The sequence below is a fragment of the Anolis carolinensis genome, chromosome 3 (genome assembly GCF_035594765.1).
Source record: "Anolis carolinensis isolate JA03-04 chromosome 3, rAnoCar3.1.pri, whole genome shotgun sequence".
NCBI lineage: Eukaryota > Metazoa > Chordata > Lepidosauria > Squamata > Dactyloidae > Anolis > Anolis carolinensis.
Window position 1 is genome coordinate 38,599,945 of NC_085843.1, and position 20,863 is coordinate 38,620,807.

The following is a 20,863-nucleotide window of genomic DNA, read 5'->3' on the forward strand; positions in this document are numbered from 1 at the left end:
AGCCTCTGCTTAGAGGAAGAGACTCTACATTATATAATTTATTATCATCTATTTCTGTGATGTACTGCCAGCTTTCATTATTTTGCCTACACCATACACAGGCTCATGTTCAACAGTTTGGCTGTGATGGAAGCCAGCTTTTTATATATCACAATCATTTTGAAATTGATGCACTTCTCAAAATTATACAAAGTAGAATTAAAAACTAATGTCTTAATTCCTAGAACAAAAGAGTGTGTTACTGTTTGTTTGTTAACACTGAGCAGTACCCTTCTGTTCTCCTGTTAGAAATTCACTTTAAGATTCTTCCTAGAAGCAGGTTAGGTTTTACCTTTGACAAACCACAATTTCTATGCCAAGTGCTTTTAAAAAAAGGATATCTATTTCAACCCATTGTTTTTATCTATAACTTTACTCCAGTAGGTGTTACACAGATCACATAGATCCAACTAGTTTTTGTTCATTGCATTTACTGTATTAAAACTTTGACCTTATAAACTTAGGTGATACCCTGTGTCATTAAAATCTACCCATGGTGCAGTTTCTTCCTTATGTTCTGAACTCTACTTAGACATCTTAAAGAAAGATCAGTCATGACCAACCTTGCTAATGTTCCTTTTGCTATATAGCATAGCTGATGGTGGCCCATTACACTCAAAATTGAAATAGAAAGCAAGATGACAAATAGGGGCAAACCTCTCACTGGCTCACAGAAAAAGCAATGGAAGGAAAAGAGAAAAATGAATGTGAAAGAGAAAAAAGGAAAGAAGACACTATAAAAGGTTGAATATTCTTTATCCAGTATGCTTGGGAGCAGAAATTCTTCAGATTTTTATTTATTTTATTTATTTTGAAATCCCTAGTGAAAGAGGAACAAGGGAAAGGAGCTAGTCACATCTCCAGCACCACCCATGTAGGCATTTTATATCTTCCAAGCAGTTTGAAAAGAAGTAACAACCTTGTCACATGGCTACCGGAGTCATCTCACGTTGTCTCGCATCATCCTGGGGAATGGGGAATCTCGTGCCCCATGCCCCACATCGCCTGGCCTGAGGAAAGGGTGATCACATGGGGGGAAGTGTAGAACTCATGGCTTCCCCCAAAGAATTCTAATGGCAACATGGGAAGCCTCCAATATTGCCATGGTGGTGGCATGCACTGGCTCGTCCCTCATTCACTCACAGAGCCTTGCCAATGTCATTTGATGGGAGCTGGCAGGCTCAGTGGGTGACCTGAGCTAAACCAGCAAATGCTACCAATTTTAGCCATGTATGAAGAGGTGGTTAAACTAGATTGTCGGTTTTGTTTTGACCCTGTAAAACTAACAATAAGTTTAAAGGCTTCTAGATGTTTTCAAACTATAATCACCATCTTTTAATATTGTTTGTGTTAGCTGGTGCTGAATAAGGACAGAGAAGAATAATGTCATAGCTAAGTTGTACTCACCCCTACCCAGTTTATCCTGGGTTCTCTGGGGCCTTAATCACAGATTCATAACATTGGAAGAAACCATAAGGGCCATCTAACCCAGCTCCCTGCCATGCAGAGGCACACAATTAAAGCACGCCTGGTAGGTGGCTGTACAAGCACGGCTCTTTCAGACAGCGGGGAATCTTTGAGTTGATATCCCACACCTTTGCCAACATTAACTATGGAACATCAAATCCCACTAAGGCAGGGGGCGATCCTTATTTCAAGATCCCAACCACCGCCAACAATATACACATAAGTGTGTGTGTGCGTGCATGCGTATCAGGCAATATGGTGCTGAGGGGAGAGTGTTAGAAGATGTCAGGGTATTGTGAATTGTGCGAAATGTTAAAATCAATCTAGGCTGTTAGAAATGCCTTCTGTGTTAGTTTCGGCAAGGCATTTCAGTAACTATGGAGTTAATAAGAACCTGCTTTGATTGATGTGTCACAGGACCAATGGGGTCAAGTCTGTTTGACCGGGACTTTCTTCATGGTCTGTGGAATGCAGGGGAGTGTCGTCTGTTAGTGAGTGTTCAGCGTGAGCATTCTCTGGAGATGGACTATGAATGCTATGCTCTGTAGCCGAGGAGACACAGCCATGTGTCTGGGATTTATTGTGAATGACTGTAACTGTAAATAGTTATGTAAATAAAGTTAAACAACAGTTGGATTTCAACTGACCCTTCGCCTGCTGGACTATTTGTTGACCAGTGCTGATTCTCCGCATGGGAAGACAGCCTGGAGAAGGAGGTGAGACCAGGATGATGATTTTTGGAACCCACTCTGCATGGCAACCAGGGTCTCACCCCACCGTCGCCACCACTGACAGTCGAGTCCTTGCTGACTCTGTGTAGTGCAGTTCACAACTCAAAGACACTATCTTTATTGAAAACAAAGAAAATTTTATTTATAAGTTCTTTGGCACAAAAAGTGTATCTTGTTACAAAGGTTCTTTACTTCAGTTCCACTTGGGTGTCTTGCACTATTGTCTTGCACTCACTTGGTTAAACAAAGCTATCGCTATATAACTTTCCAAACACTTAAACTTATTTTAACTTGTTGAGGCACTATCTTTCCTTACAAAAACCATATATTTCTTCACAGCCTTTCTGACTTGACAATTACATCTCAAAGTTATTCTTCACCCGGTCAACCTGACTGAATCCTAGTCTCAAAACACTCTCTATTCCTCTCAGTTTTTCCTAACCAAGGGCCCAGACTTATATCAGTCTCTTATTATTTCACTATAACATTGGTATCTACAACCATGAACACATACTTCTTCCATCTAGCTCACCGGCTAGAAACTGAACTCTTTCAAAACATTCCCTCCTTTTTTCTTCCAGCTAGTTCCACCCCTTTCTCCTAGCCTATCAGAATAGTTACATTTCTACAGCAGCTACGTTACCATAGCGATGCACAGCCAATCAGAAGTAGCTAACTCCTACCTACCTTTACCATTAAACCACCATTAAATAACATAGACAAAAATCCCCAATAAAGTAAGGCTTTCCGTTACAGTGGCCATCCAGCCTCTCTTTGAAAACCTTCTGAAAAGAGACTCCATAAGATTCTGAAGTACCATATTCCACTGTCAAACAGCTCTTACCATCAGGAAGTTTTTTTTCTAATGGTTTCATGAAATCTCTTTTCCTGTAGTTGGAATTCATTGGTTTATGTTTCTGGAGCAATAGAAAACAAGCTTGCTTGCATTTCAATATGGCGCCATTTCAAATATTTAAACAGGGATATCATGTCTCATTTTAACCTTCTCTTCTCCTGTCTAATCATATCCAACTCCCAGGGCTATTATTCATAGGATTTGGCTTCAAATGTTTGGCCATATTTATTGAGTTTCTCCAGACAGATTCTAGTTTGTCAATTTCCTCTTGAACTGTGGTGCCCAGAACTGTATACAGTATTCCAGACATGGTCTGACCAAAGCAGGATAGATTGTTGTTATTTCTTCCCTCAATCTAAATGCTGTACTCCTTTTGATGCAGCCTAGAATTACATTGGCTTTTTAGCTTCTACATCATACTTTTGACTCATGTACAGCTTTTGTTCTACTAAGACTCATAGATCCTTTAATATACAACTCTTTAGTGGAACTTTTTTTGGTAAGCAAAACAGAAAGACACCAGTGTCCATGGAAAAGAGACATGCTTTCACATTCTCTGATGCCTACAGAACAGCATCATGACTACCATTCTGAATGATCATAAGTAAGAAAAGCAAATTCTGATTGCTTTTAAAGTTGTTCCGGGAAGCAGTTTTGGGGAGAGAGAGGGCAGCATGTCACAGGCCTACCAAGGTGCTGCTGTTGTTGCTGTTGTTGTTGTCATCACTGAAATATAGAGACTGGTGAATTTAATGGTTCAAAATTACTTTTTCACATAAAAAAAACTGGGGAGCACCATAGTTTTTGAATGATCAATGTGGGAGTGCCACCTCAGGTTTGACCCAGAGGTGGCACTGGATAAGTTTGCATGCAGTTTGCGGGCTATATGATAACTCCATCCTATGTTTTGAAATAAAGGTGGAAATCATGTGGTCCTCCAAGCATTGTTGAGCTGGCCCTCCCAGTATTTTTCACTCTTGATAATATCAGATGGGGCTAGTGTGAATTGTAAAATTCACCAGAATCCAGAGACTGCATAATGACCACCCATCTTTTTAAAAAATCAAAACATGTAACTAGCATTTGAAGCTGAAACTGCAAAATTCAGCCACAGAGTTTTGTGTACTCTTTATCAAGACAGATAAACTCTATAGAATTCAGCTGCAGGGGAGGGTAGCATTTTAACTACAAAGAAGTTGCTATCTATCCCATTTCTCCCCTAGAGATAGTTGGCTTTTGCCCTCTGTAAGATTATCACTGATACTAAACTATTACTACTAGCTGTAGCATTTAAAGAAACTCTGCATTTATAGAGGACAATTCTGTAATGTGTTCTTGATCAGAAATTTGAACCACAGCTCTTTTCTGTCTCATCTAGTATGGCCAAGGATGATGAAATTCATCATCCAAAAACATCTAGATAGCACTGTGACACTAATTTAAGAAGATAATGATTCCTTCTTATTCACCTCTCTCCATGGATCGAAGTGGGCAATGATATATTAAAACATGACATATTAGAACACAATGTATCAATCAGATAAAAACACAAAACCCAGTTAAAACACCAGTTTAAAAGAACCTATACATTCAATACACATTGAAACAGTACATAATTTAAAACTAATAATCTAAAATAATACTTCAGTGAATTACCTTCTTTTAGTACAGCAACCTGTGGAGTTAAAATATAATGAATGTAATCCAGTAACTCCAAGATTGTTAGCCCAAGATTGAGTTTTGATAGTGAATCTCATTTTTTAGAATATCAACAATTTCTTATACCTTTGGACATTTTAATGCATATTTTGCTAATCTGAAAGTGCAGAGAACCCTCAAATGCACAACCAATAGAACCAGTATTAAATGCAACCCTGGATTGTGGCCAAAGAGTCTACAGGACCTTAAATTTTGTCAAGAGAAATTAGACATGTGTTTATGTCAAAGACAGAACGCCACAAGATAAAAGATAACAGAGTTTATTGGAGTTACAGAACCAAAAATGCCCGTAAAAGACAAGGGCTAGGCAAATACTGGCCTTAAAAGTAAAAAGAGACAAGAAAAACGTTCAAAAGATAAACCGAATTAAACCGGAGTTTAATTCGGACTAAATCAAAACAACTTGCTTCAGCCTGGAATTAACAAACAGAAGCTGGTGAACAAAAGGTTCAAAAGAATGCAACTAATTGGCAGCAGATGCTTCTCTGCTGCCAAAAACTATGTTTGAGTAACTTAGAGGTTACTCCTCCACACAGCAGGCAAATTCCCAATACAAACACAGCAGACGAGGGTTGAAGCAGTCAGCGTAGTCCCAGTCCGTTCCGAAGGTCGTAAGGCAGATGCAGACGTTTGTAGTTCACCAGTTCCAACGACAGACACAGGTAGGAGAATCAGAGGCCGTAGTCAGTTCAGTCCGTAAATCCAGAGTAGCAGATGGCGTCCGTCAAGAAGACGACGGAAGGTCAAAGCTATTAAGATTAAGCAGAGGTTGCACAACAAAACCCCACACAATTCCTCCCGCCGTCTGAGCCCAATGTCCAGGATAACTTACGTAGTCAGCAAACGAATCACACCCGTCTTCAGGAAAACTTCCCACACAGATCCCAAGCGTTCGTCCAGATTACCTTGCCCAACGCAATTTGCTATTGCTCCCAAACCCCATTTTATGCCAGTTACAAGTCCTCATCGCTATCAGCTGTTCTCCTTAGCCCGGGCGTTTCCTCATCACTTTCCTCATCAGAACTGGAACACTTCTGACTATGCCCCACAGCATCCCCAGCTGTGGATCCTGTCCCATCCCTCCAGCTTGTCCACGGGTCTAATCCTGAAGGTCCCCAATCGTCTTCCATAGTATCATTGCCAGTGGCACCCAAATCCTCCCTTACCCAAGTCCATTCCATATCATCTTCTTCCGAGCTAACCACCTCTTCCTCCATTCTCTCAGTAAACCCCTCAAAAGAATCTTCGTCAGATGGTTCTGCAAAGATATCTCGCAGCCGCTTCCTTTCTCGCTCCTCGAGAGTATCTGACTCTCGAGGAGTCTTACGCCCACGTCTCCCAGTAGTAGAGCCATGAGGCTCAACCATAACACTATCCCCTCTCACAAAGGCCTCCTCCTCCGAAGGCGGAGAGACGGCAGTGATGTCCTCCGCTACAGCACCACGACGACTGGAGGTATCTAACTTTAACAGAGAACGATGGAAAACTGGATGGATTTTAAAAGTAGAAGGTAAACGCAAACGAAAAGCTACGGAAGAAATCTTTTTAACAATAGGAAAGGGACCCAAATACCGAGGCGCAAACTTTCCCCCAGCCTGTTTAATGTACTTAGAAGCTAACCACACTAAATCCCCTTCTTCCAACTCTTCCCCTGCCTGCCTATGACGGTCGGCCTGAGTCTTTTGTGTTGCCTTGTCTTCCAATAATAAACGACGGGCAACATCATGCAACGCAGCCATTTCAGAGGAACGGTACACCGGGTCAGAGGAAACTACATTGGTCGACGGCGCCACACCTCCTCGCGGATGAAAACCATACGTCAGTTCAAATGGGGTATGCTGACTAGACGTGTGCACAGCGTTGTTGTAGGCGAACTCAGCCACCGGTAGCCATTTTACCCAGGCAGTGGGTTGATCCAAACAAAAACAACGTAAATATTGTTCCAACAACCCATTAACCCTTTCCGATTGACCATCCGTTTGTGGATGAAATGCTGAGGAGACGTTCAATTTAGTACCTAAACACTCATGGAAGTGTCTCCAAAAGCGTGACACAAATTGTGGAGCCCTATCAGAAATAATCACCTCAGGAGCTCCGTGCAAACGATAAATGTGTTTAGTAAACAATAAAGCCAACGTAGGGGCCGCCGGAATGGTCGAACAAGGAATAAAATGAGCCAGTTTAGAAAATAAATCCACCACCACCCAAATACATGTGTAACCCCCAGACTTAGGCAAATCAGAAATGAAATCCATGGAAATAATTTGCCATGGTCTCTCAGGAACAGGCAGAGACGACAACAACCCTCTAGGGCGCCCAACAGGCGTCTTACTCTGCTGGCAAACAGCGCAGCTATCACAAAAGCGAAGAATGTCTTGCCGCATCTTTGGCCACCAGTAGTTCCTGGTGATGAGCTGCACGGTCTTATATCTGCCAAAGTGCCCAGCCATGGGTTCGTCATGGTGGGCTCTAATAACCTCCAACCTGAGTGCCCCCACCGGTACATAGACCTGTCCCCTGCGTACCAATACTCCATTCTGATCTTGCAAGTGAGGCAGTATTGTACGATTCCCTGCTGACAACAGCATGAGTTGTTCTTGAGTCCACACATCTTCTTTCTGAGCCTCTATGATTTGATCATGTAACCCGATCTCACCTTCCACAACACATAAAGAGGTAGTAGGCAAAATGGTCTGGCATACTACCTGCTCGTTAGTCTTAAACTCAGGCTTGCGGGACAATGCGTCGGCCCGCAAGTTTGCCTTCCCTTCCACGAATTGAACTTTGAAATTAAACCTGGAGAAAAACAAAGCCCATCGGATTTGACGTTGGTTTAACTTCTTGGCCGTTTGCAAATGTTCTAGATTCTTGTGATCAGACCTGACCACGATTTGGTGCCGCGCCCCCTCTAGCCAGTGCCGCCACACCTCAAACGCCACCTTGATCGCCAATAATTCTTTCTCCCATATGGTATAGTTTTGCTCAAATGGTGTTAGTTGCCGAGAGTAAAATCCACAGGGACGCAAAGTCCCTGTTGAATCTCTTTGAGACAATACAGCCCCCAACGCGTAGCTAGAAGCGTCTGCTTCTACTACGAACGGCTTGTCCACATCTGGATGTATTAGTATGTTGTCTGCCTGAAAGCTAGACTTTAATTGTAAAAACGCATCGTGAGCTTCCCGCCCCCACACAAATGGCTGTTTCTTACGCAGGAGCTGCGTCAAAGGCACCGTGAGCTTGGCAAAGTTTGGGATAAACTCCCGGTAGTAATTTGCGAAGCCTAAAAACCTCTGAACATCCTTTTTAGTCTTGAGCTCTTGCCATGAGTTGACTGCGTCAACTTTATGGGGATCCATTTTGAGTTCCCTTCCTGAAACTACATGACCTAGGAACTCAACTTCAGGTACATGAAAGACACATTTAGAAGCCTTAGCGAAGAGCCCATTAGCCCGCAGACGATGTAGTACCTGCTTAACATGCTGACGATGTTCTCTTTCATCCTTAGAAAAAATTAAGATATCATCCAAATAAATCACCACAAATTGGTCAATTAAGTCTCTAAATACATCGTTTATGAACCTCTGGAAGACCGCAGGCGCATTGCAAAGTCCGAAAGGCATGACACGGAACTCGTGGCATCCGAAACACGTGTTAAATGCCGTCTTCCATTCATCACCTTCCCGTATTCTAATTAAGTTATACGCCCCCCGCAGGTCAAGCTTGGTAAAGACCTTAGCCCCTTGCACCCTCGATAGTAACTCCGAGATTAAAGGTAGCGGGTACCTATCCCGAATGGTGTGTTTGTTAAGGACCCGGTAATCACAAACCAACCTGAGCTCTCCTGTCTTTTTGGCGACAAAGAACACAGGAGCAGCAGTTGGAGAACTAGATGGGCGAATAAACCCCTTAGCTAAGTTCTCATCGAGGAACTCTCTTAAAGCTTGCCTTTCTGGTACTGTCAAGGCGTACAACCTTCCTGCTGGCAATTTTGCACCCTCCGCTAGTCTAATGGCGCAATCGTATGGTCTATGCGGCGGTAGCTTATCCGCTTCTTTTTTACAGAATACGTCTGAGAATTCCCCATACTCCGCAGGCACTCCCTCCATATCAGACTGAGTAGGGTTTAGAGTAAAACATTCCTGCCTGCTAAAAGTTATCTTACGCGTCACCCAATCCACTTGTGGATTTACTAAAGCCAGCCAATCCATTCCAAGGATCACATCGTATCTGGGTAAGCTCGTAATATCCCAAACAAACGTTCCCGTTACTCCCTGTACTTTCCACATTATTTCTGAGGTCTCATGATTAACCACCCCAGTCTCCAATAGTCTCCCATCCGCTCCTTCCACCCATACGTCGCATGCTTTACGCACTACAGGAATGCCATGCTTCCTGGCAAATTCAATATCTACATATGAGACCGTAGCCCCTGAGTCCAGCAGTGCCAAAGTAGAAACAAGTTCTTTTCCCCCAACAGATAACGAAATGGGTACAAACAGATGTTTCTTTCCCTCAGTAGACTGCTTTAAAAGCCCTAATGCGTTGGACTCACGTCGCACTAGGGCTGGCCTTTTCCCGAAAGCTGGGAAGGTTTTACATTACAATTTTTGGCAAAATGCCCAGCATTCCCGCAATACAAACACAACCCCAGTTGTCTCCTACGATTTTTTTCTGTTATAGACAATTTCTTAAACACCCCGAGTTCCATAGGCTCGTCCCCCTTTACCACAGGTGCCTTAGATTCAGACATAGGTGGCGCACACATTGCTCTAGATTGTTTACAGGACTCGAACCTGGTGTCCAAACGCAACACTTTAGATATTAAGGCATCCCAATTTTCTGCCGGCTCCGAGCGTGCCAATTCGTCCTGGAGGTAATCATTTAAACCAGCAGTAAACATAAGCATAAATGCATTTTCCCCCCAGTCTAACTGATGCCGGTACGAATTAAACTTATTTAAATAATCCAACACAGTCCCCTTTCCCTGTTTCAACCGGTACAGAGCCCAACTAGCATTCTCCGTACGGAGGGGATCCCCAAAAGTATCAGTTAGTAGTTTTTTAAATTCTCTCAAATTGTCCTTGACTGGGTCATTTCCCAAAATTAAATTAGTGGCCCATTGTCCTGCAGGACCAGTCAACAAACTCAAAATAAATGCCACCTTGCTAGTGTCCGTAGGAAAAGCTTGTGCACTAAGCTGGGAAAAATAAAGCTCAATTTGTGCCAAAAAAGTTGGCAGTTTGCTCCTAGACCCATCAAAGCGTTCGGGAGTCATAACATGTCCTTTAGCTGGCTGTGCCGCTTGCACAGCATAAAAAGCAGCTTGTAACTGATCAAAGCGAGCTTTTAACTCCTCCATCGTCTTCTTGACAGAAAAACTGTTTTATGGGCGTTGGGCAATCTGTCAAAGACAGAACGCGACAAGATAAAAGATAACAGAGTTTATTGGAGTTACAGAACCAAAAATGCCCGTAAAAGACAAGGGCTAGGCAAACACTGGCCTTAAAAGTAAAAAGAGACAAGAAAAACGTTCAAAAGATAAACCGAATTAAACCGGAGTTTAATTCGGACTAAATCAAAACAGCTTGCTTCAGCCTGGAATTAACAAACAGAAGCTGGTGAACAAAAGGTTCAAAAGAATGCAACTAATTGGCAGCAGATGCTTCTCTGCTGCCAAAAACTATGTTTGAGTAACTTAGAGGTTACTCCTCCACACAGCAGGCAAATTCCCAATACAAACACAGCAGACGAGGGTTGAAGCAGTCAGCGTAGTCCCAGTCCGTTCCGAAGGTCGTAAGGCAGATGCAGACGTTTGTAGTTCACCAGTTCCAACGACAGGCACAGGTAGGAGAATCCGAGGCCGTAGTCAGTTCAGTCCGTAAATCCAGAGTAGCAGATGGCGTCCGTCAAGAAGACGACGGAAGGTCAAAGCTATTAAGATTAAGCAGAGGTTGCACAACAAAACCCCACACAATTCCTCCCGCCGTCTGAGCCCAATGTCCAGGATAACTTACGTAGTCAGCAAACGAATCACACCCGTCTTCAGGAAAACTTCCCACACAGATCCCAAGCGTTCGTCCAGATTACCTTGCCCAACGCAATTTGCTATTGCTCCCAAACCCCATTTTATGCCAGTTACAAGTCCTCATCGCTATCAGCTGTTCTCCTTAGCCCGGACGTTTCCTCATCACTTTCCTCATCAGAACTGGAACACCTCTGACTACGCCCCACAGCATCCCCAGCTGTGGATCCCGTCCCATCCCTCCAGCTTGTCCACGGGTCTAATCCTGAAGGTCCCCAATCGTCTTCCATAGTATCATTGCCAGTGGCACCCAAATCCTCCCTTACCCGAGTCCATTCCATATCATCTTCTTCCGAGCTAACCACCTCTTCCTCCATTCTCTCAGTAAACCCCTCAAAAGAATCTTCGTCAGATGGTTCTGCAAAGATATCTCGCAGCCGCTTCCTTTCTTGCTCCTCGAGAGTATCTGACTCTCGAGGAGTCTTACACCCACGTCTCCCAGTAGTAGAGCCATGAGGCTCAACCATAACAGTTTATGCTAAAGTATTTTAATTGTGCTGCCAACATAAAGTCTGAGCAGCTGTTTACTTTTTCATTTATTAGTTCTTTGGTTTCTAGTTATGGATTATGGACATTTCCTTGCCTTGATTGTTTCTCTTTTTCTTGCTTTATAAATACTAAATGAAATAATTTAAGTAGAGATTTTCTTAGTTCTCTGCCTATGTCTCCAGTTCACCTAAGATGTCAGGAAGTAATCAAAACGTCTATTCTAATGCTAAAACACCACCAGGAAAGAGAAACCCATTATACTACCTTCTGGCCCTCTTTGTTCATCACAGAAAGCAAAATATGACACAACCTAATTAATTTTGCTATGCTGCTAGCTGAATTTCCTTGGCTTCAAAAATAAAATTGATTAAAATTTGCATTTTTTCAGTTCATGCAATATGTTTAAATATTGATTTGTCCAATGTCTCCATCATTTTAGACAATAATAAATAAATAAGGCCATGAATAGATCTTATGGTGTTTCCCTTCACCCTCCATTTTTCACAAACTTATTTTATAGTTCCTCTCAAAATCAAAATAGGTTTGCAAGAATGCTTTCTGGGAGCATTATTCGCTTGAAACGCTTCCTGCGTAAGCCTTCCTAGATAGATGGGGAATGTGGGCTCTCCAGACATTGTTAGACTGGAACTCTTTTATGGGTATAAAGGCTGGAGTCAATAGTAATGACAATAAAAATAACCTTTATAGAGCTAGATGTTCTTCATTCCTGCCTTACTGACATAAGATTGGAAGGAAACCTACAGAGATGCATCCTTAGGCTACAATCATTTGAACACTGGAAAGGGACCCAGGGCTGCAGGATAGAAAGAAACTCCGTTTTTTCTAGTACTGGCAGAGAAGGGCAACCTAATTTGCAAGCTTTCATGTCACAGAGACATGAACATGTCTTCTGTTCTTGCCACTACACCATCAGTACTCCAATTGGAATAAGGATGAAAGGAAGCTTGTCTGGGGGAAAAGGTGATTGTGCTTCTCTGACACAATTCAGACAATAGAAATGATGTATACCAAGAAGCTCTTTCTTTAGACACAATAGATTCTCCCTCTCCAACTCTCAAAGAACTGGCTGAAAACCCCAACAGTTCCCCAAAGCTCAAGGATGAATAAGAAGAAGACTGAGGAAATTAATTTCCAGTTTATGGTGAAGGATATTGGAAGTTGCAGTCCAACAATGCTTAGAAAGCCAGAAGATCTTTCTCATCCTTGATTTTGGACTTGAACAGCAATTATGAACATCATAGGAAAACTCTTAAGAAAACACTTCTGTTCCACTTGCAGAGTTCTAAATTGACACCAAGTATGTGTTATATTATGGTTTTGATTTAAACTTAAATTGTTATTTATGAGGTCTTAATGGATAACCTTGGTCTGCTAATGTAAATGTGTTGGAGCTGAAATTAGTACCCTAGACTTGATCAAAATAACAAAGTAAAAGCACATTATCTTCGCGTTTTTGATTTTCAGATCTTCAGATTCTTGTTTTTCATTTAAAGCTGCTTGTTTATACATGCAAGCACTATGAACTTGTTAAGATCATATTCTGAAGAAGGAAATTGTAAAATCATGAATTTTGGTAATATGATTAAAATGGGAAAAAATGAGTTAAACTTAACAAGCCAAATGTGAGGAAGGAGTACTCCAAAGCGAAACCTATAAGACCTTTCAGTTTCTGGAAACCAGTTTTGTTTATTACTCAAGATAATAAAATCTCAAAACATACCCGTAGTCCCAGGAATCAGTCCCCACAGCCATCCCACTTCTTCAGGCTCCTAAAAGCCCAGAGGAGTAGGATGGCATCCACCCTTCCCCTCCAGCCCCACATTTCAGCCCCCAAACTTACCAAAGATACCTGCTTGCAGCACAAGCCCCTCTCTACAGTCCTCCTGTTGCAGGAAAATGGTTTTAGTATAGTGTAGAAGGACCCTAAGACACACCCCATTTTAGAGATGTTTAACTAGGAAAAATGTGAGCCTCATAATTGAAGAAACACAGTCAATATGGACAAACACTCTTCCATATTTTGTGGAACAATCTAAGCATTGTTGTTGGTCAGGTTTCCAACTCTGTTCTACCTGATGCTGGCCAACAACAGTCTCACCATTCCCAACAACCATTGTCAATGGTCAAGCATAGTGAGACTACAAACCTTTGCATTATTCACTCTATGCGATTTTGACTTAATGCCAGTTCAGTGGTTTATTTTCTTTTTCCATTTATAAAAAGAAGTCAATATTACTGAACTGGCAGGGGTGATAAAGCTTCATTTCTGAAAGTATAAAAGCCTTTTGAGATCTTGAGATGGTGGGAGACTGAAGTGCAAAGTGTGACTGTTTTATTATTAAATAATTTTTTCATATTCTGCTCAGGGGATGGGAGGAGGGAGTCTGCTGCAAACAGCACAGTGTTCCTTTCAGACCGTTTTCTTCATTTCCAAATCTGAAGGGTGCCAGTTTCTCTCTCTATTTCCATTTACATTTGCAGATTGTTTTATTTTTCATTTGCAAATGAAGTTGCACATTTTCCAAAGCCTGTCAAAAAACAAACTAAATCCATGGCTGGTGGTGCCTTTATTTCCCATGTGGTCAATCATTTGTTGGTGAGTGAAATGAAGTCCAATGTGGTAGAAACTTAGAAGATCAAGCAAAATGAGTTCACAGGGGTCTGCTGTATAGATTTTAATTAAGTCATTGCCTTGATCCTTCTGTAACTTGTTCGTGGCTGTGGATCACCAGACTTCTTGAAAGATTTCCTTGTGATCTTTGAGGGCAGTTCTTTATGATTGCTTGTGTCAGTCAACAGAAGAAAAGGAATCTTTTTCTTAATTGCATTCTGAAAGTTGTGAACACGTCTTATACAAGTTTCCATTATTTTATAGCACTGTCCCATATTTAAGAATGTGTACACTTCCTTCCTTAAACAAACAGAATAGAGCAGAAATTCCCTGTTTTATGACAGGGCTTATATTGTCAGTATGTTTGAAGATGATGATTAAAGATTATATGCCTGAGAAGGAGCTCAATGTCATATAATCTCTGCCAGTGTTTTCATCCTAGTTTGTGATTTTTTTTGTCAGGACTCATAAGATAAGTAGGTTTGAGCATGGATAGTGATTTGAAGAAGTGCATTCATAGGACCACATACACTGTCCCCAAAGATGACATGAAACAAGCATATTCAGCAGCAGTGTCGGTTTAAAGACAAAAAAAATGTTTTATGTGTGAAAAATAAAATTACAGTTTTGATATAGTGAGAATTTACACTGCATTTATTCAAGATTTGGAGAACTTTGCAACATGACTTAGTATGCTATTATGTTGTGACCATGCCAGAAGCTGAAACATAGAAAAAGCTAGATGGATAGATGGGTGATGATGGTAATATTTATGTCCCATTCTTTTCCCTGTCCAGAAGGCAGTTTATAACAGATAAAAGTTACTAAAATAAAGGCTAAAACAAGGTTTATTAAATAATTAAAACATGCTAAAAACAGAATAGAGATAAAAATGAGCACAAAAGTAAAAAAAAAAAAATTCAGCGCTATTTTAGGCAGGTCAAGCCTTATGATTAAACCCCAAAGGCCTGTCAAACAGAAAGGTCTTCACTTGAAAACAGAGTAGGAAGGATGCTAATCTGTCTTCTCTGGGAAGGGAATTCCAGACCCTAGAATACAGTATTTGTAGTCTGTGCATTTAGTCATGCATATATTTAGTCCCGGAGCCCCCGATGGCTTAGTGGGTTAAACTGCTGAGTTGCTGAATTTGCTGACCAAAAAGTCGGTGGTTTGAATCTTGGGAAGCAGAGTGAGCTCCCGCTGTCAGCTCCAGCTTCTGCCAATCTAGCAGTTCAAAAACATGTAAATGTGAGCAGATTAATAGGTACTGCTCTGGCAGGAAGGTAACGGCGCTCCATGCAGTCATGCTGGCCACATGACATTGGAGGTGCCTATGGACAACGCCGGCTTTTCGGCTTAAAAATGGAGATGAGCACCAACCCCCAGAGTCGGATATGACTAGACTTAATTTCAGGGGAAAACTTTTAACTTTCCTATATTTAGTCCCATATCTGTATAAAACTTGAAGAAAGTAATTTGAAGAAAGCTCATTAAAATTAATGTTACCTCTTGTTTTTCTCCATACAGTGTTCATTTTATATGCTTTTATCCTAAAACATTTTCCTGCATAACAAAAAACCATGGCATCCATGTCAGAGTTTTATATTATTTAGGTCATTTCTTATGTGAAAATGGATAAGTGTTTGTAAGAATCATGTCCTATCCATGTATGACCAGCAGCAATCAAGACACCTGCTAAAGACTGATTGCTATTAATAGAGACTGAGTAAATCTTGAGTTAGTGAATGTGAATGCGAATGTGAATGTGAAGATGAGAATGCTGGTGACGATGATGGTGTTGCTGTTGGAAAGCTGTTGAAGTGGAGCTGAAGAAAGCTTGAAGATAAGAATGTTTTGTTTTTGCTGCTGATAAAAGCCAAGGACTGTTGTGTTTGTATATATTTTCATATACATCTTTCTTTACTAAAAGACAGTTTGTTTTGGGGTTTTCTCCTTGGACGAAGGGTGCAACTTCTGCAGAAGGGGTTGAATGTTTGGAACCCCAGTTTGATAGCTGCAACAATCCAGCTGTAGTTGACTGCATAGAAATGATGCCAACCTCTGAGACCTCTGGAGGACTCTTTCAGGGGGCCCTGGAGGGGCCCTGTTAATGTATGTCCAACTATTGGAAAATGGCTACCACTCGACCACTTCTGCACTCTACAATAGTTTGAGAATGTCCATGTTGAGAAGTTTGTGAGAGAACAAGCATTTTCTGGGAAACTTTGGCCACTACCCAGTTGGTAGAGAATTAGAACCAGTTGGTAGAGTCAGAACAGACAACAAGAACCAACATCTTGCTATCCAGGAATACACAAGCAAAGCATGTGTGACAGATAGTCATCTAATAGCTGTTCAAAAACCTCCAAAGAAGGGGACTCCACCATACTCTGAGCGTATTACATTGTCAAACAGCAGTGTAAATGCAATCTCCTCAATGACATAAAAGTGATTTTGATGACATAAATTGAATGTTGTAAATCACTAGCAGGTTGGAAGATATTATTTTATGTATTTTATTGTAAAATATGGATTCTTTATACATATTTCTCTCTATATAAACTAAAAAACATTATCACAAAATTGGGAGAAGTCTGAAAAAAGAAAGATAGCTTCTAATGAACTAAATCATTATTATTTCTCTTAAAATGTGGATAAAACAAATCCTCCAGTCAAAGAACACAAAGAAATCAGGTACAAATGAATAAGAACTTCACACAAGTACAAATTATTCCAAATAGTAAGGGTATTGAGATGCTCTGGAGACATTCTGTGGGGAACCAAAACAAAAAATGCCTCAGGCATAAACATAAAGGGATGAATTTTGCACATCCTTCATTCTTATCTCGTTTCCTTCCTAAGAAGGGTGCCTATCACGTTCTGCTCTAGAAAGCACTTCATTTCTGTGTTGTCGAAGGCTTTCATGGCCAGAATCACAGGGTTGTTGTATGTCTTTCGGGCTGTGTGGCCATGTTCCAGAAGCATTCTCTCCTGACGTTTCGCCCACATCTATGGCAGGCATCCTCAGAGGTTGTGAGGTATGGATAAACTAAGTCAGGAAAGGAAAGAATATATATCTGTGTAGAGTCCAAGGTGTGGCAAGAGTTCTTTGTCACTGGGAGCCAGCATTAATGTTTCAGTTAATCACCCTAATTGGCACTGGAAATGTTTTTGTCCCTTGCCTGGGGGCATCCTTTGTTCAGTCAAGTCCTCATTGTGTTGGTTCCCATCTACTGTTTTGATTTTGGAGTTTTGTAATACTGGTAGCCAGATTTTGTTCATTTTCATGGTTTCTTCCTTTCTGTTGAAGTTGTCCACATGCTTGACTTGACTGAACAAAGGATGCCCCCAGGCAAGGGACAAAAACATTTCCAGTGCCAATTAGGGTGATTAACTGAAACATTAATGCTGGCTCCCAGTGACAAAGAGCTCTTGCCACACCTTGGACTCTACACAGATATATATTCTTTCCTTTCCTGACTTAGTTTATCCATACCTCACAACCTCTGAGGGTGCCTGCCATAGATGTGGGCGAAACGTCAGGAGAGAATGCTTCTGGAACATGGCCACACAGCCCGAAAGACATACAACAACCCACTTCATTTCTGTTTCTATGGTCTTTCCTAGGCAGCTTAATATAATGTGTTGAAGGCAGTGGATATTTCCAACAGTAGAAACAATAGGGGAATGGTGGCAGGCACTATGGTATTAAATAAGGTTTATAATAGCAATGATCTCTCATGAAAATAGTTGTTACCATAGTTAATGTCTGGTTTGTCAGTACGTTAACCTTCCTAGGCTTTGTCTCGGTCCATTAAATAGCCAACCATTCATTAAACACCCGGGAGCTACCAATTTCAGGAGAAATATTGTATAGCTCATTTGGTAAGTGAAGTACTTGGCATAACAGGAGAAAATTGTAAATGTACCAACCTATCCACAGTTATATCCCAGTTATAATTACTTGGTCCTACAGCTCTACAGTTATGCCTAAGATCTGATGCAGATCATGTTACTCCTAAGTACAGTGGAACCTCGACTAAAAGCATCCCAACTTAAGAGCAATTTGAGTTAAGAACCGTTGCTTTGTTTTGACATATGAGCAGCATTCTGAGTAAAGTGATAGTGCCAGAGGGAGGGCTAGCACCAAAGGGAGTGTGAGCACAAGAGTACAGGGTTTTAGGGCTTCAGAGGAGCAACCTTAGTGCCTCATGCTCTTGTCCACTTTGAGAGATTGCTATCAGCTTTTCTCTTGTTCCCTTTGAGGAATTTTGGGTTAATTGATTTTGTGTGGTTTTTATTCCTGGTATGTTGGCTTGAGCAATGGTGAAAGAAGAACACCCTGTTATTTATTATACATTGTATCCCGTTGATGAATGTGTTTTCCAAAAGTGCCATACCTACCTATTAAGGTTTATATTTACTTTGGTGCGAGATTGCTCATTTTGAATGCTGATATCTGCATTTCATACCATTAAATCAAAACTACTGTCTTCAGTTTACTAATGATGCAATTCTCTAACCCTGAAAGAATCAAATTTTATCTACAGTTACCAAGTGACTAGATTTTGAGCTGTAATTATAACAATTTTGAGAGGTAGAGAGGCTACTTAGACAAGTATTATTATATGAATCCCTGGCATTTCAGAACAGATTAATGTGTTGCTTTTTTAGCATTATCGTCTACATTGTTGTTAATAAAAGTTTCAGGTCCTTGATCATATTTGTATTGCAGTTGAGAGGGAAAAATATTTTTATGCATAACAATTTGAAATCTAGGATTGAGAGGCTGGGAAGAGACTGTATGCTAAGGGTGGTATGTTAAGCTACACTGACCATAAAGTGGAAACCAGAAACTGGGAACCCAATGTTAGTGAACAAAGGATCAGAGTTGAGACATTTGTGAGGGGCAGCAAATGGAGAACCAAGGCCAGAGAAAATTGTAATTACGTAGTCTCAGCCTGAACAATAAGGTCTAATCTTTGCTATGTAGAAGAGACAGTTTGGTGAGTAAAATCATTCTAGTGTTTAGGAAAGAAAAGTCATCTACAATCATGCTCTTTAACTGCCCTGATTTGGCAGGGACAGTATCAGTTTATCTCCTGTTGTCCCAATTTTTAAATTCAAAAATTTTAAAATCTCATTGTTTTTCTCTCTCCCTCTCGTTTTTTCATTTGACCTCAGCTGACTTCAGTTGCCACAAACTGCCTTCAAAGTGCAAAAGTAGTTTGTGCTCAGTTAATTCAGCAAGGAGGAGAAATGGAATCTTGTTTTCCCAGTTGGCACAGGTAAAAGCTAACTGTTGCAGCCTCTCTTGGCTTGTGTGATCTTTTTAAATACATTTTGCTACCTTGGCCATATCTGGATGTTACTTGGTTACACAAGTCCGGTTTTCATCTCAGAAATGATGTAAGGGTATGCTTTGAGTTCAAGGCAAGAAGATCCTCCAGAAACACTGTGTGCACTGAGTCCTACCATCCTTGAAAATGTCCTGCACAGTTTTATCTTTCTCCATAATGAACATACTTTCATGTCTGTACTTTCCTTAGTGTCTGTCTCATGTTTAGATACCAAAATAGAAAAGTCTTCCCACCTTACAGCACAAGAGAAAAGGCACCTCATTTATTGCTTGTTTATAACATCAAGTGCATATCAAAGCATTTATTTGAAGACTCTTGTTTTAAAGTATAAATCTAAAACAACCTAAGCATATACAGCATCAATAAATCTAGTTAGAATGCCACAGATATAATTGCAAACACAGAAACGATCATACAGGTAGCTCCCTGTCAAGTGTACATTTATGGCAAGCTTCTGTTTTCTGTGAAAAATTGCTTATTAAGGCATATTAAAACATGTGTGCCTGATAAATGTTACTAGTGCATCTATATTCTTTTTCAAAACATTGCTAACTCCTCTGATTTCTCTATATTTTTAAAATGGATGAATACATTTTGAGAAATTAAAGTTCTCTGTGGACTACAGTTCTATCTGTACATAAGAAGGCCTAAATCTAATTGTTAGTCCCACCTGAAGTATACCCATTGAATCAATGGGAGCTTAATATGAAAATAGTCCTGAGTTAAACATTTATAAGTATGTACACTTGAAGCCACAATAATATGGACTTGCTACTCCTGGAAGTTCTAACGTGATCCTGCAGTGTCAGAGGTGTGGATATCTGGATCAGTAGGCCCACTACTGCATTGCTGCTAGCATGCTGTTCTCTGCCAGAGGCTTACTGGCAATGTCAAATTTCTCATGAGGTCAAGTCAGGCCCTGAACTATGTAACCAAAAATGTGACATTGCTAGTAGTAGAGATGTACGCGATATATGTTTCCTTCATTTTCTTTGTGCATTTGTTTCATTTCAACCATTTGTCTACATAAAACAAATGACATTTTTGTAAGAAACGTGAGGCAACATGAAAATGAAAGCCGGACAGTCATCATCCTTGCTTTTGTTTTCCTTTCGTTTCGGCCCCATAACAATAAGCAGGTACTGACAGAGGGTTGCTTTCCCATTACAGCTGATGTGTACAGTACCAATGGGTGTTAATAATAATATTAGACATTAAAAATATGGATAAACTTACTGGATTAAAAAGAACAACGGCTATGCAATCAGAGAAACAGACTGGTCAAAACTGGAGAAGTATTTGAATGAAGAACCGAACTGAAGATGACTTATTTTGGAAGACAGAAGAATGGAAGCCACCTCCCCATCCCCATTTGGATAGGCAACCTTCCTTAGGAGTCCGTAGTTGACTCCCGCCCCTTCTAACCTTCCCCCCTTCACTACCAACCCTCACCCCTCCACAACCATTTTGGATAATTAATTCCAACCC